At 40.7% G+C, this 17924-nt stretch overlaps 1 pseudogene; it reads right to left on the bottom strand.

Moving 5' to 3' along the window:
- Window positions 1–5078: 5078 nt before the first annotated feature.
- LOC120365358 (large ribosomal subunit protein uL14 pseudogene) lies at window positions 5079–5498 on the bottom strand (annotated as a pseudogene).
- Window positions 5499–17924: the final 12426 nt, after the last annotated feature.

Genomic DNA, 17924 nt, shown 5'->3' with positions numbered 1-17924 from the left:
CCTCTCTTCCTTCCTACCAGTTGGCACCAGAGAACACAACAGCTTGCTTACATACTTCAAACAAGACATGGTATCAAGAAAAGTTGGATTTTTAAAAAGGTACCAGAATCCCTACATTTAGATTCTTTTTTTTTTTTTTTTTTTTTTTTTTGAGACAGAGTTTCGCTCTTGTTGCCCAGGCTGGAGTGCAGTGGCGCGATCTCGGCTCACCGCAACCTCCGCCTCCTGGGTTCAGGCAATTCTCCTGCCTCAGCCTCCTGAGTAGCTGGGATTACAGGCACACGCCACCATGCCCAGCTAATTTTTTGTATTTTTAGTAGAGACGGGGTTTCACCATGTTGACCAGGATGGTCTCGATCTCTTGACCTCGTGATCCACCCGCCTCGGCCTCCCAAAGTGCTGGGATTACAGGCTTGAGCCACCGCGCCCGGCCATTTAGATTCTTAAAGCACAAACATCAATAAAAACCAAGAAAAAGAGAAAGAGGAAAACGTAAAATCAGAAATTTCAGGGTCAACTTATCTGATCATACGAATGTTGCATTTGAAATAAAGTATGTAAAATACAAGAAAGGCTTACTCTAATAGGAAAGCAAGAATTTCAAGCCTTGCTGAATGTACTAAATATCCAGTATGCTTTTCGTTCTTCCAAAGGCAACTGATCCTGATCAGGGAGGTGCAATGGCATTGCCTTCCCCAGCCTTCCAGCACTTTCTGGATTGTCAAGCAGTAATTAACTTGGATGGGGTGTGGGGGTAGGCAGAGAATGCTGAGAAGGAAAGAGAGCCAGTAGATGGCAGATGGTTGTCATTTAGGCATTTTTGTCCATGTGGAGCAGGATCCTTGCCAAGGGCAGGCCTTCAGTTCCCAGGCTGGCGAGAAGGAGGGTGTTACAAAACAAGCAGTGGCATGGTCCTAAAAACAGAGGAAAGCAGAATGGTGACCTGAGATCTCTGCAGAGTGTCACGGTCATTTGGGAGCAAAGGATTCCAGATCCCAGATTTCAGGACCGTCTCCAAGACCCTTTCTCCTGGTTTGCATAGGGACCTGCAGAACCTAGGGCTGGGCGGAGGACCACCATCTGAAGGGAAATCTGAGGCTGTTAATATATTTGATTAAGTTTAGGTTGGACAGGAAAAAGGGTGGCTTGAACATAAAGGATTCAATGTGTTCGCTGAGGAAAGCAAAGATGGCGTCTTGACCCAGAGTTTTTTTTTTGTTTTTTTTTTTTTTGAGACGGAGTTTCGCTCTTGTTACCCAGGCTGGAGTGCAATGGCGCGATCTCGGCTCACCGCAACCTCAGCCTCCTGGGTTCAAGCAATTCTCCTGCCTCAGCCTCCTGAGTAGCTGGGATTACAGGCACGCGCCACCATGTCCAGCTAATTTTTTGTATTTTTAGTAGAGACGGGGTTTCACCATGTTCACCAGGATGGTCTTGATTTCTCGACCTCGTGATCCACCCACCTTGGCCTCCCAAAGTGCTGGGATTACAGGTTTGAGCCACCGCGCCCGGCCGACCCAGAGTTTTAAAAGGTTACTATGGATGGGAATGTTTTTTATTCATTCAGTGAACAAATAATTATCAAGTTTGTTCTAAGAGCCAGGTCCTGTGTTCGGTGCATGGGACACAGTGTTAAGTAAGGTCCAGTTCTCATGAAACTTAAAATTCGAATAAAAAATGCCATCAGGCCATGCATGCTGGCTCAATCCTATAATCTCAGCACTTTGGGAGGCCGAGGTGTGTGGATCACTTGAGGCCAGTACTTTGAGACCAGCCTGGCCAATATGGCAAAACCCTGTCTCCACTAATAATATAAAAATTAGTCGGGCATGGTGGTGTGTGCTTGTAATCCTAGCTACTCCGGAGGCTGAGACAGGAAAGTTGCTTGAACCGGGGAGGCGGAGTGTAAGGTACATGGATGTGCTTTGGTTAAGGATAGGCCGAAGCAGACGTCAGGCCTGCATGACTCAGTGAGCCTAGTGCACAGGCACACACCTCCGCTTGTTATATAGCCTATTTGTGTAAGTTTATACTTGGCTGTAAGCCACTATTATCTGTAAAAGGTATAACTGTCCTGCTGACACTGTACAGTAGCTCCTGGCTTGGCTCCTGGGGCTCAGCTCAGTTCAACATGGCTTGACATGGTGAGCATGCTGGCACCCAGAAAGAGAGAGAGAGAGAAAGAGCCAAAGCTATCTGTCTTGTAGACAGCCACAGGGGAGCCACAGCACAGTCCATGCTGGTGCCCAGAGAGAGAAAAGGTTAAGCTGCTGATCCTGAAAGCAAGCGAGAGTCCACGGTGCAGCTGCAGGCATGGGGGTGGCAGGAGCCGCAAAGCCAGAGCAAACAGCTGAGATAATGGTGGACAGTGTGAGAGAGCTAATGTGAATAAGCTGCTGATGAGAAAGCTGCTGAATAAAACTATTTCACCTGTCTATGGCCCCCCACCTATCCACTCTTGGACTTCAGCATGGCTGGACCCAGACCCTGGCATTTGGACCTAATATGGAAGTTGCAGTGAGCTGAGATTGTGCCACTGGACTCCAGTCCGGGTGACAGAGCAAAACTCTGTCTCAAAAAAAAAAAAAAAAGGCATCGAAGAAAAAAAGAAAGTAATCTCTAAAGAGTGATAAATGCTATGAAGAAAATAAAAGAGGGCAATTTGATAATAACGGAAGTGAGAGATGGCCAATTTCATAAGACCTCTCTGAGAAGGTGACATTAGAATTGAGGCTTATTGATGGAATAAAGCAAGCCCCTTACAGGAAAATCTGGGAAAAATGCAAACAGCTGGTGCAAAGGTCCTGTGACAAGAATGATCTCGGCCTGTTTAAGTAACAGAAAGACGGTGATGAGGCCAGAACAGAATAAGCCTGGAGGAAATCACTTAAGATAAAATGAGAAAGGCAAAAGGCTGGCACCAGATCTTAGCCTAGAAGAACTGGAACTCCTAGTTTGATCTCAAACTTCAGCTGCAACACTCAGCCTTAGGTGCTGACCAGGTGTAACTCACTGAACAATGCCGTTGTTGCCTCTGACAATTACCTCCACCAAGCTGATGAACTGGTAGTCCAGAAGCTCCCTAAACCAATACCATCATGCCTATTACCTCCAAGCAAATCAGTATAAAGGGATAGAACAGACCATTAAAAATGAGCCAACAGTTTGCTAGGTGGCTGCACAATAAGATTCATTAGGCTTTGTGTGTATCAGCTTCCTATGTTCACCCATAGGAGCCTGTCCCATTGAATGATTCTGGGGGCTTTGCCTCAAGGTTTACCTTCATTCTGACCATGTTCATTCAGAGCCAGGACACAATGAGAATACACTTCGAATGTTGCTCTTAAGAGAATTAACCAGCCCAGGCACGGTGGCTCATGCCCATAATCTCAGCACTTTGTGAGGCCAAGACAGGAGGATCACTTGAGATCAGGAGTTCGATACCGGCCTGGCCAGCATGGTGAAACCCCATTTCTACTAAAAATACAAATATGAACAGCTGGGTGCAGTGGATCGTGCCTGTAATTCCAGCTCTCTGGGAGGCCAAGGTGGGCAGATCATAAAGTTAAGAGATCAAGCCCATCCTGGCAAAGATGGCAAAACCCTGTCTCCACTAAAAACACCAAAATTAGCCGGGCATGGTGGCAGTGCTTGTAGTCCCAGCTACTCAGGAGGCTGAGGCAGGAGAATCCCTTGAACCTGGATGGTGGAGGTTGTAGTGAGCTGAGATCACACCACTGCGCTCCATCCTGGCGACACAGAGAGACTCCATTTCAAAAAAAAAAAAAAAATTAGCCAGGCATGGCGGCAGGTGCCTTGGGAAGCATCCAAGCTACTTGGGAGGCTGAGGCAGGAGAATCGCTTGAACCCGGGAGGTGTAGGTTGCAGTGAGCCAAGGTTGCACCACTGCACTCCAGTCTGGGTGACAGAGTAAGACTCCATCTAAAAAAAAAATAAAGAGAGAGAGAGAGAGAGAGAGAGAGCGAGAGAGATTTAACCTGAAGACTTGGCTTTTGCTGAGATCATCCATCTCTCATTGTGACTGAAGGGTATGAGACTCACCAACTGGCATCCAGTTGTCATGTCAATGCCCTCTCAAGGCATTCGTTGTAGGGAGCCGTGGGGAAGCAGAACCACCTGGCATGCCTCCTTCAGTGTTCTCTAGTAGTGTTTCTTTCACCAGAATTCCTGAGCACTGAAAAGAAGCAGAATATGAAGAAAGAAATATGTCTTACTTGACCACTTTCACTGCTTAATATACTTATTGGACTCAATCATCGAATCATCACATAGCGTAGGCGGAGGTTGCGGTGAGCCGAGATCAGGCCATTGCACTCCAGCCTCGGTAACAAGAGTGAAACTCTGTCTCAAAAAAAAAAAAAAAAAAAAAAAAAGAATTGGAATAGACAACAGACCTGCAGTCTTTTGGCAACAGTCTAGTGATTGCTTCTTTCCTTAAATGGGCATGGGGCCTGATTACTCACTTATCTTGCCTGCTTCTCTCATATAGATATTTGAGATCATCAGTGCTTACTGCAAGAGTTGAGGGGAAGATCTAGAAAGGAGCTGCTAAGAGAGCCGTGCATGCTCAGGCACACACAGAATAGTACATCCTTAAGCCTGTGGTTCTTGACTTCTGCTGCAGGTTAGACTCATCACTCAAAACTCTTTCATCACATAGCGTAGTTTCTTAAATACATACTCTTCCCTTGGCTAAAAAACTCAGATAAATAGTCATGCCACATAGAAAAACGTGTTTATTGGTGTTAGGGTTCCAGATAAGGTTTTTTTTCCCCCTGTGGATTATTTTAGCTGTAGGCTACTCATGGAATTCCCCTCCATTCTTGCCCCAGAGCTCTCCTGCTTTTGAATGAATATTGAAGGTTTAACAAACCTGTTCACAGTTGCCTCAGTCCCTCAAAAATAATTTTGTAGGACATTAAAATACCATAAGTATTTACAAGTTGGCTTCTATTAAAGTATTTTGGCACTATTATTTTTTTTATTAGGAACAAATACTTTTTAATAGGTTTAAAGTTTTTTGTTTGTTTGTTTGATTTTACAAATACACTGGAGAATCATACAAGGCTGCCAGCATTTAATGCAATCCAGGGGCCACAAGTCTGCACACTCCTTTGCTCCTGGTCCTGTAATGGTAGACCTTTCATCTCGCCTTTACTGTCCACTATGACTTCTGCACTATCTTCACAATAAAGAAACACGCCATCTTTTCTCAGGTATGACTTGGTTGTCCAGTGACCACTGCTGGATTGTACCTTTTTTCTGAGCTCCAGTTTGCCTTTCTTGACTGTAGCCATCACCTTGTCACCCACACCAGCAGGGAAGTCTGTTCAGCTGTCCCTACATCCCCCTCACGGAGATAAAATTCAGGTTTTTGGCTCCTGTATTGTCAGCACAGTTGATTACGCTCCTTCCGGAAGACTCAAGGAAATCCAGAGCTTCCCAAAAGGGGACCCACCACGTCCTCACTTTGACATTTTGAGCGCTGCCGGAAAGAAGGAAAAAGGAAGTAGATTTTGACACTATTCTTAAATTATAGGCAAATTTATCCTGTTTTAAAAAAAAAAGTGTTCTAACCTCTATGTTCAGCAATTCCACATATTCAGAATTTTTAATATCTCTGCCAATCTGTTAGAGTATCTGTTAAAGTATAAGCACTAGAAATAGGCTCATGAGAAAAAAATATGTGGCCAGTAACAAGTCTGGTAATATTCTTTAAAAAATTAAAAACGACAGTATTCTCTAGTACTATTTGCAACATGTTCATTAAAAAAGACTTACATAATCTAATATGAATAAAACACACTTCAAGATTAAAATATTCATTTAAGTGGTTTGTATTGCCTGAACTTCCTTCGGAAAGTCTAAGGCTTTTTGTGGGAAAGCCTTTCGTAGAACTCCCTAAATTGAATAGCCACTGTTGAATAACAATTTTCTACATTCCACTTAGAGTCAGGTTGGCCCAAGGTTTTCAGATGTCATCAGCTTGTCCAGCTAAAACATCCCTCTTTGGATTGCTCCTTCCTACTCCGTGAACATGTAATGTTAAAGTTATCCTTTCAAGGGAGCTTCCTTCTCTGGAAAAGTTGGCCTGGTCCCTTTCCTCCCTAAGGACAGTACCATCACCGCATGAGAGGAAAGATGGAAAGAGATAAGAGGGAAAAAGAAATTCCCTGCCTCAGGCCTACATAAGGAAGGGGAAAATTTCTCTTTTATTAGCAATTCAGAGATCCTGACTGGCATCACCTCCCAGGACTCCAAATGCTTCCTTTCTTGTTATAATCCTCTTAAGTTCTTTTTTTCCCATTCCCCCTGTAATTCTGTCAGTGTTTCCCACTCATTCTTACCGGGTTTGCCACCCCTCCTCCACACTGCAAACCTCACCCAGAAACAGGGAAAGAGGCCTGGGGGCTTTCAAGTTTATGGCCCATTATAGGTGCATGCTGGGAGGTGTTGAGCAGGGCTGCGGAACTAATCAGTTATCTTAACACTGCGGACAGTAGGGCTAGCATTTGTGGATTGCCAAATGTCTCTGCTTATTTCAATTGTGGAAAAAAAAAAATCAGCTTTATAAATTACTGATCAGCGCTTTGAATTCCCCCCCTCAGAAAAACTACAAAATCACCTACCAGAGCTAACCAATTAGAGAAAGAAAGAAGGCAAAATCTCAAAAGAAAACTCTTTGCTCAGTGAACAAAACTAGGCAAGGTAAATCAATGCTATTGCAGAAATTGTAAATGAAACAAAGAGACGTGCTTTATGTTCCAATGAGGCTCATGTGAAACCGACACTAAGATTCCATACTCAGGGTTAATCACAAAACCATAGAATATGGATTAAGCTACTGTGAAAGGTAAAATTCAAAGCAACAGGACAGAGAAATTTTAATCAGGAGCAAAGATTACCATAATCCCCAAATGGGTTTATTTTTGAAAGAGGAGACATTTGTAGAGGACAATCATTCTTAAAACAGTAGGAGTGGTGTGTAAAATTAACCGAAGTAAGATCTAGGCTAATGTTTGAGTGACTCAGTGTAGGTACTTTCTACAAGTAGTATGTTTTCCACAAGACTAACTCTATGCATATGCTCAGTGCGGTCTAATTTTTCTAAAATTAGAATGTACCTCTTTGAAGGTAAGAATTTCTTCTTCATGCTTTATAGCTTCCGGTTCACAGGATTATCTAATTTTAAAAAATTAGTCCACTCTCCTAATACTATCTTATTTTTTTGGACATCCTTACATTATTATTATTACTGTAAAGCTCCTCTTCTACTAGTTTTTTTCCGGAAGATTGGTAGAAAATTTCATATAAATAGTGCAAAACTAAAAATCATAGGGAACCATAAGAAGTAATTTGTTTGACAATAATCACACCAATTCAATGATAATAACAGAGCATATTATAAAAAAAAAATAAGTTGACTTTTTTTTCTTTTCCTGAGAAGAGCCAATATGTTTGCAGATGTCTTCTCACCAACCAAAGTAGGCATACCTCTATGAGACAAATAAGCTCTTTTTGTCAAGAGACTTGTTTATAGAATCATTGTAAAAAATAAATAAATAAAAATTATTTCTCCAAAGATATTTCCAAAATTTTTGGGAATCTTAAATGGAAAAGCCAGTACCACAATAAACAAATGTAAATTTTAATGTAGCTTTTTTCTACTTCTTCTTTTTTTGAGACAGAAGAGTATCACTCTGTTGCCCAGGCTGGAGTGCAGTGGCGTTATCTCAGCTCACTGCAAACTCTACCACTTGAGTTCAAGCGATCTTTGTACCTCAGCCTCCTGAGTAGCTGGGATTGCAGGCATACACTACCATACCTGTCTAATTTTTGTATTTTTAGTAGAGACAAGGTTTTGCCATGTTAGCCAGGTTGGTCTTGAATTCCTGGCCTCAAGCAAGCCACCCACCTCGGCCTCCCAAAATGCTGGGATTATAGGAATGAGCCACCGAGTCCCAGCTAATGCAGCTTTTTCTAAAAGAGTAAGAATAAATTCTTAAAAAAATAGCATAACTTGTGGGAAATGAGTATATTAGCAACAAAGGACATTTGGTGAGTTCCAGACAAGAAGCTAAAATATTTAACTATGTAGATCATGATAATGAAAGCATACAGTTTTTACTCTATCATTCATTTCTGTGACAAAGTCTGTTATAATTATCATCACATTACAGACAGCTAGCAGATCACACTTTGAACTCTCTAGGATAGTCTGGAAAAGTAAAGAACAAAATGTCTTTGTAAGAAGGCCAACTCCTTGTTGAGCCAATACACATAATATCCTGTGAAGAATGGACCACTAACACTGAATATCTTCTTATCAATTGCACTACTAGATCAGACAGTAGATCCTTCGCCAATACCATATTTTAAATTCTTAAAATGTAAAAGTGATTGAATGCTAATATAAAACAATAATTATGAACTATTAAGTGGACAATCTGAATAGATTCTTTAATTCAATGTATTGTTTTATGTTCCGTAAAAATGAATTTCATTCAATAATGCAAAGTAATTCTTTTTCTAATTGCACCCTAGTGAGGTTATTTATCATTCTTACAGAAATCATCAAATACAAAAGTCAAAGATGTATTAACTCTCTTCAAAATAAATAGTTTATTGCATGCATTATCTGACTTTTTGTATATATTTTTGGAAAATCAGCTGCATCAGTGCTTCCTCTTGCTTCATATGATTTGAGATGCTTTTTGTTAAGTTTCATTTTGTTTTGTTTTTTCAAAAACAGGGTCTTACTATGTCTCCTAGGCAAGAGTGCAGTAGCATGATCATAGTTCACTCAAGGTATCCTCTCACCTAAACCTCTCCAGTAGCTAGGACTATAGGCCCCTGCCACCATGACCCTCCTAATTTTTGTGTTTTTTCTTTTTTTTAGAGACAAGGTTTCACTCTGTTCCCCTGACCGGTCTGAAATTCCTGAGCTCAAGTGATCCATCCCCCTCAGCCTCCCAAAGTGCTGGAATTACAGGCATGTGCCACCATGCCCAGTCTTTTAGTTGACAGTTTTATAGACTCACACTTCATAAGTGGGGAGATTAAGAGAGAAAAATGGAAGGCACAAAAATACATTTAATTTTTTTTTCTTTTGAGGCAGTCTCATTCTGTTGCCCAGGCTAGAGCACAATGATGCAATCTTAGTTCACTGCAACCTTTGCCTCCTGGGCTCAAGTTATCATCCCAACTCAGCCTTCTCAGTAGCTGGAACTATGGGTATATCCCACCATGCCCGGCTAATTTTTTTTTTTTTTTTTTGAGACAGAGTGTCACTCTGTCACCCAGGCTGGGGTGCAATGGTACAATCTCAGCTCCCTGCAACCTCCGCCTCCCAAGTTCAAGCAATTCTCCAGCCTTAGCCTCCCGAGTAGTGAGACTACAGGTGCCAGCCACCATGCCCAGCTAACTTAACATGCATACATACATACATACATATGTATATATGTAACATATATAATACATATATACATATGTATATGTTACATATATACATGGGGTTGTGGGCATGTTCCACTCACTACACAGTAACTGATCTCAACCTCCCTCCTTCACAGGTATCTACCCTGTCCATCTCCTACTCCTGCAGTCTCATGCAAGCTACCAAGACCTTGTCCTTTACCCCATATCAAACAACTTAAGAAGACTTAGTAAGTGTCCCCAAGCTCTACCTCATATGCCCCTCATTTTCATGCATCCCCAATTCCATTAAGAGAAATTTCTGACATCTCTTCATTGTAGACTAAGAGAATCAGAGTTGACAAAACTTAACTAGTGATGATGCTTTGCCATTCTGCTCATAGGCTATAGAAGGGTCCTGTAAAAGCTCATTAAATGAAGAACATTTGGTATGAGGCATGTATGTATGTATGTATGTATGTTATATATATGCCCGGCCAATATGGTGTATGTATGTATGTTACATATATGCCCGGACTATATATATATATATATATATATATATATATATATATATGTATTTTTAGTAGAGACAGGGTTTCACCATATTGGCTGGGCTTGTCTCAAACTCATAAGACACCTTGTGATCTGCCTGCCTGCGCCTCTGAAAGTGCTGGGATTACAGGTGTGAGCCAACAGCACCCAGCCTAATTTTCGTGTTTTTTTTTTTTTTTTTTTTTTTTTTTTTAAACGGAGTTTCGCTCTTGTTACCCAGGCTGGAGTGCAATAGCGCGATCTCGGCTCACCGCAACCTCCACCTCCTGGGTTCAAGCAATTCTCCTGCCTCAGCCTACTGAGTAGCTGGGATTACAGGCAAGCACCACCATGCCCAGCTACTTTTTTGTGTTTTTAGTAGAGATGGGGTTTCACCGTGTTGACCAGGATGGTCTCGATCTCTCGACCTCGTGATCCACCCGCCTCGGCCTCCCAAAGTGCTGGGATTACAGGCTTGAGCCACCGCGCCCGGCCGAATTTTCATATTTTTAATAGAGACAGGGTTTCATTATGTTCCCCAGGCTAGTCTCAAACTCCTGGCTTCAAATAATTCTCCCACCTCACCTTCCCAAGTGCTGGGATTACAAATGTGAGCCACTGTGTCCAGCCTCAAAAATACATTTAAGAGTAGCAAAATAACTTATAAGATTGCTCTAAACTGGTAGTGAGATTGATATTAATGCTATCTAGTCAAATATTAAATAATAAATTAATACATTTATTTTAAATTTAAAAATGAACCATTGCAGAATAAATTGCACTCAGTTTTTTAATGTCTTAATTAAAATATACATATTTCAAATTAAATGTAAGAGCATGGCACAAAATACCAAAGTCAAAGTAAACAGCTATTTAATTGACCACATGAACTGGCTTCCTGTTGCTTTGAGAACATAAAAAGATTAAAGTGGCCGGGCGCGGTGGCTCAAGCCTGTAATCCCAGCACTTTGGGAGGCCGAGGCGGGTGGATCACGAGGTCAAGAGATCGAGACCATCCTGGTCAACATGGTGAAACCCCGTCTCTACTAAAAATACAAAAAAAATTAGCTGGGTATGGTGGCACGTGCCTGTAATCCCAGCTACTCAGGAGGCTGAGGCAGGAGAATTGCCTGAACACAGGAGGTGGAGGTTACGGTGAGCCAAGATCGTGCCATTGTACTCCAGCCTGGGTAACAAGAGTAAAACTCCATCTCAAAAAAAAAAAAGGTTAAAGTGGACTTTGGTAAACTTGTACTTTCCATTTGAAATGACAATATTGTGGTTAATGCAAAGCCACCATGTTCATTGACTTCTATAGCCATTTTGCAAATAAAAACTATTGGTCTCTCAGCAAAACCTAAATTGTATAGTGAAAATAGATCAAAACTTCCTTTGTGTCACTGGCTGAGGCAGAAACTTCTGAGATTCTCCTCCAAAGGTCTTACGAAGTATTTGGCTGGAATTGCAAAATCATAACCAGGTATCTGGCAATAATTCAAAATAGCTTTACATCGGATTATATGTTGGGACCAGGCTAAATTTTTTGAAAGATTGTTTTTCGATCCTGAGACATGCTCAGTCACTTTAATCTAGTCTCTGTGTCTTAGAATTTGATTGCTGTGGTTGTTGCCACTTCATTATAAATGAGAAAGGTATTCAGTCATGCTGAATGAGGACATTTATATGTAAATAGAAGATGTTTTGCTTTGGCAAGACCACTGTTCCTGGGATTGAAGTGTATATGATTTTCCTAGAGCTACACTAGCCACTAAAAGAATAAAAAATAAAAAATCACGATTTAAAAAGAACCAAAGACACTACATATTTTGATTATCAATGTCTTTTCATTTTACATTCCATAGTTAGTGTTCAGAAAGGACCAAAAGAATTAGAAGCAGCCTGTCTTACATATATGATTCCATATGTTTTTCCAAACCATGATTTTACAATTATTATTTAAAGAGAAGTGTCTTCATCAAAATATTTCACCAAGCATATCTTGTCGACAGTCTCAGTGTTTAATTAGACTATTTTTCTAAAACAACATGATAAACCTTGTCTAATTTTGCAAATTAACTCAAAGCTTGATGTAACAACCTAACCAGAAGTGATAGAAGTTAAAAGTGATGTGGAGGCCGGGTGCGGTGGTTCAAGCCTGTAATCCCAGCACTTTGGGAGGCCGAGGCAGGTGGATCACGAGGTCAAGAGATCGAGACCATCCTGGTCAATATGGTGAAACCCCGTCTCTACTAAAAATACAAAAAAGTAGCTGGGCATGGTGGCACATGCCTGTAATCTGAGCTACTCAGGAGGCTGAGGCAGGAGAATTGCCTGAACCCAGGAGGTGGAGGTTGCGGTGAGCCAAGATCATGCCATTGCACTGCAGCCTGGGTAACAAGAGCGAAACTCTGTCTCAAAAAAAAAAAAAAAAAAGTGATATGGATAAGAATTATTAGACTCTGATTTAAAAATTAAATTATAGGTCATTACAGATCTCAAGCTCGTCATATTCACTCAATTCATTTGAATATTCAATTAGTATTTTCCATGTTGAAGGCAAGATAATGTATGCTAGGAAGAAAATTAAAAAGCATAAGGCATGGTCATACTGTCAGAGAACTTTCAAACCAATGGAGGAAATGAACAAGTAAGTTTTAGAAGGTGAATAGTTTTAGTCTCTACATAATTCTCCAAACACCATCTGTGACTCATACACATAATTTAGACCTCAGGTATACATTCATAGGAAGCAAATATTTCAAATTTCTGTCAAATATTTTTTTCTTCAAGAGTTATTTTAACCACTCATGACACATTTTGTTTGAAAACTTCTTAGAATAATACAAAAAATCTATTATCAAAACATAAGTGTTCAAATGACCATTTGTAGCTGAAATGTTAAAGTCTTCAGATTCTTTGTTTTGTTTGTTTGGTTGAAATGGAGTTTCGCGCTTGTCGCTCAGGCCGATGGAATGCAATGGCACGATCTCAGCACACTGCAACCTCCACCTCGCTGGTTCAAGCAATTCTCCTGCTTCAGCCTCCCAAGTAGCTGGGATTATAAGCATGCGCCACCACGCCCAGCTAATTTTTGCATTTTTAGTACAGACCAGGTTTCACCATGTTGGTCAGGCTGGTCTCAAACTCCTGACCTCATGATCCACCCGCCTCGGCCTCCCGAAGTGCTGGGACCAGAGGCATAAGCCATTGTACCCAGCCCAATTTTGGGATTCTAACGGAGTCTATAACCACGTTATACATCATTATTCAATGAAAATATTCTACATTGTATTCTCCTACTAATAAGTTCCTTTTTGTACTTTCAGAGTCTCAACCCTTACTTTGGTTATGTAATAAACATATATATATATATTTATTTATTTATTTATTTATTTATTTATTTATTTTTTAAACATGGTCTTGCTCTGTCCCCAGGCTGGAATGCAGTGGTGATCTCAGCACAATGCAATCTCCACCTCACAGGCTCAAGGGATTCTCCCACCTCAGACTAACGGAGTAGCTGGGACTATAGGCGGACACCACCACTCCCAGCTAATTTTTGTATTTTTGGCAGAGACAGAGTTTTGCCATATTGGCCAGGCTGGCCTCAAGTGATCTACCTGCCTTGGCCTTCCAAAGTGCTGAGATTACAGGAATGATCCACCATGCCTGGTGAGAAAATAGTATTTATCACACTTAATTATTAGGTATTTTATACTACTTAAAAATAACATTTAATGAACACTTTTAGAGGAGACATAGCGAGACCTTGTTTTTGAAAAAACAAAACACAATGAAACTTAACAAAAAGCATCCAAATCATATGAAGCAAGAGGAAGCATTGATTCAGCTGATTTTCCTAAAATTTACAAAATGTCAGATAAGGCATGCAATAAATTATTTATTTATTTTAAAGAGAGTTAATATATCTTTGACTTTTGTATTTGATGATTTCTGTAGGAATGATAAATAACTTCATTGGGATGCAATTAGAAAAAGAATTAGTTTGCATGACTGAATGATAGATCTCCTCACTGGACTGCTTAAGGACAAAGACTGGCCGGGCGCGGTGGCTCAAGCCTGTAATCCCAGCACTTTGGGAGGCTGAGGCGGGTGGATCACGAGGTTGAGAGATCGAGACCATCCTGGTCAACATGGTGAAACCCCGTCTCTACTAAACATACAAAAAATTAGCTGGGCATGGTGGCACGTGCCTGTAATCCCAGCTCCTCAGGAGGCTGAGGCAGGAGAATTGCCTGAACCCGGGAGGCGAAGGTTGCGGTGAGCCGAGATCGCGCCATTGCACTCCAGCCTGGGTAACAAGAGCAAAACTCCGTCTCAAAAAAAAAAAAAAAAAGAAATCATACATGTATGTATTAACTGCTTCTGGAAGTGAAAGAATATCATTTAAAAGTGTTTCCCCAAACCACATATTTCGTTGTCAAAAAATATATTACATTGGCCGGGCGTGGTGGCTCAAGCCTGTAATCCCAGCACTTTGGGAGGCCAAGGCGAGTGGATCACGAGGTCGAGAGATCGAGACCGTCCTGGTCAACATGGTGAAACCCCGTCTCTACTAAAAGTGCAAAAAACTAGCTGGGCATGGTGGCACATGCCTGTAATCCCACCCACTCAGGAGGCTGAGGCAGGAGAATTGCCTGAACCCAGGAGGCGGAGGTTGCGGTGAACCGAGATCACGCCATTGCACTCCAGCCTGGGTAACAAGAGGGAAACTCTGTCTCAAAAAAAAAAAAAAAAAAAAAAAATATATATATATATATATATATATATATATATATAACATTAATTTTAATTTTTCCTGTGTAATAATACATCTATACGGTATAAAAATCAAGTACTATTAAAAGTTCTCCCTATCTCACTCCCACTTCTCTTAACCCTCAACCCCTCACCAAACCTCACAGCCCAAGGCAACCATTTTTAGTTCTTTCTTTTAGTAATTGAATACTTTCTTATACCTTATTAAGAAAAATATACATTTGTCTCCCCATTTATCCAATATAGGTATATCAAAATTTTCACTTAAATCAATAATTGGTATTTACTGTGTTATGACTACTTTAATATTGTTTACTGGTGAGCCAAGTGGTGTACTTTGATTATGTTTTCTCTCTCACTTATCTTTTTGTTTTTTCTGGAATTGTTCATTTCCTTGATATTATACTGGTTTAGTTTTTTATTTTTATTTTTTTTTTGAGACGGAGTTTCGCTCTTGTTACCCAGGCTGGAGTGCAATGCCGCGATCTCGGCTCACCGCAACCTCCGCCTCCTGGGCTCAGGCAATTCTCCTGCCTCAGCCTCCTGAGTAGCTGGGATTACAGGCACGTGCCACCATGCCCAGCTAATTTTTTGTATCTTTAGTAGAGACGGGGTTTCACCATGTTGACCAGGATGGTCTCGATCTCTCAACCTCGTGATCCACCCGCCTCAGCCTCCCAAAGTGCTGGGATTACAGGCTTGAGCCACCGCACCCGGCTATACTGGTTTAGTTTTATATGTACTGATAGCTATTTTTTCCTCAAATGGCATAACACATTTGGCAAATGTCTCTCAATTTTTCTAAAGATGTATGCACATCAAATAATCTATTACTTCTGTACTTTTTTCTTGAAGTTCTCTTTTCTGCAGCCTCCTGTTTCAATCTTGACTGGTTATTCTCTCTAAAGCTGATACACTCATTCATCATTCTTTCCTTCACCATTCTCTTGCCTTGGTGATACAGTTTGGCTGTGTCCCCACCCAGATCTCATCTTGAATTCCCACATGTTGTGGGAGGGACCCAGTAGGAGGTAGTTGAATCATGGGGGCAGGTCTTTCCCATGCTGTTCTTGTGCTAGTGAGTAAGTCTCATAAGATCTGATGGTTTTATATGGGGGAGTTTCCCTACACAAGCTCTCTCTTTGCCTCCCACCATCCATGTAAGACCTGACTTGCTCCCCCTTGTCTTCTGCCACGATTGTGAGGCCTCCCTAGCCACGTGGAACTGTGAGTCCATTAAACCTCTTTTTCTGTGTAAATTACCCAGTCTTGGTTATGTCTTTATCAGCAGCATGAGAATAGACTAATACAGTTGGATTGTTTTCCAGATCTCATGACTACTTATTTTTTGGTTGACTTTGTGGCTCTACTTTGCTCTTGTATATTCTTTCATTATGATTTTGATAGGTTTCTGTAGAGAGAACAGAAAAGAACATGTGTTCAATCTGCTATATTTACAAGAAATCCCTAACTCACATTTTCTTCAGTCTGTTTATATTGAAGTAGCCTTTGTTAATGGGAGTAGACTTGTCTTTATTGATTTTTTTTAAAATAAAAGACATAGTGACTATAACTGCAATTTAAAATTATTACCACCAGCAGTTAACTTCTAACTGGATAGATTATGTATATAATTTGACCATTATGGCTACTTGCTATTCAGTGATATACTTTCCCAGTGGCCTGCAGTTGGCTGAAGTAAAGACAAAAAATTTCAAGCTATTTGTCAGAGTCTATATAGAGAATCAAAATATGTTTGGCTAAAAGCAAGCTCTAGGTAATTTTTTCTTTATGATATATGTTTCTGTCTTCAATGCATAAAGCTTTTGTTGTGATCAGTGGCTGTTTTGTTCATTAAAGATATACAGCAGAATCAATTTTCTCATAAAAATGTAGTATCATATATATTTATAAATTAGTTATAATTTTTGACCTAAAAATTAAGTAGGGATCCAGATGTGAAATAAGAATATAAAGAGGTTAAAAAAAAAAAAAAACTAGACATATCAACATAACACAAAAGACAAGAATCTTCAGTGTAAGAAAAAGGCTTTTAGTTTCTAAAGGTGAAGGTTTGGGAGAGAATTATTCTCCCTATAATGAGCAGTGGAAAAAAATTTAATTTAAGACTTTTCCCACCAAAAATAACATTAGAGTGAGTCTACTCTCTATGGGTCAGGAGAGGGGTATGAAAGAAGAATGTTAAAGTAACTACTTTCTAAGTAAATCTACTAAGTTCTTATAGGTACATAGAATTATGCAAAGAAGTAATGTAGCTTGTTTTAAGATTTGACAGTCTAAGACAGCAATAACACATGTGGAGTAGAGGATACTGAAGTCATTAAATGAGAAAAGACATTTACACTATAGTACTCATAATCCTGTTTACTTTGGCCTCATTCTGAATTTTTATAATAATATTTTAAAACCAAGTTTTTCAGTGGCTCACGCCTGTAATCCCAGCACTTTGGGAGGCCGAGGCAGGTGGATCACGAGGTCAAGAGATCGAGACTATCCTGGTCAACATGGTGAAACCCCGTCTCTACTAAAAATACAAAAAATTAGCTGGGCATGGTGGCGCGTGCCTGTAATCCCAGCTACTCAGCAGGCTGAGGCAGGAGAATTGCCTGAACCTAGGAGGCGGAGGTTGCGGTGAGCCGAGATCGCGCCATTGCACTCCAGCCTGGGTAACAAGAGCGAAACTCCGTCTCATTTAAAAAAAAAAAAAAAACAAGTTTTTGTTTTTATTTTAATTAGTTAATTAATTAATTGATTTGAGATGAAGTCTTACTCTTGTCACCCAGGCTGGAGTGGAGTGGCACAATCTCAGCTCACTGCAACCTCCACTTCCCAGGTTCAAGTGATTCTTGTGCCTCAGCCTCCCAAGTGGCTGGGATTACAGGTGGCTACCACCACACCCAGCAAATTTCTGTGTTTCTAATAGAGACAGCATTTCACCATGTTGGCCAGGCCAGTCTTGAACTCCTGACCTCAGGTGATCCACCTGCCTTGGCTTCCCAAAGTGCTGGGATTACAGGCGTGAGCCACTACACCTGGCTAAAACCAACTTTTTTTTTTTTTTTTTTTTGAGACAGAGTTTCGCTCTTGTTACCCAGGCTGGAGTGCAATGGCACGATCTCGGCTCATCACAACCTCCACTTCCTGGGTTCAGGCAA

Source organism: Saimiri boliviensis, chromosome 10 (genome assembly GCF_048565385.1).
Source record: "Saimiri boliviensis isolate mSaiBol1 chromosome 10, mSaiBol1.pri, whole genome shotgun sequence".
NCBI classification, from domain to species: Eukaryota; Metazoa; Chordata; class Mammalia; order Primates; family Cebidae; genus Saimiri; species Saimiri boliviensis.
Note: the sequence above shows the minus strand (reverse complement) of the source record. Positions and strands in the feature narration are given on the sequence as shown.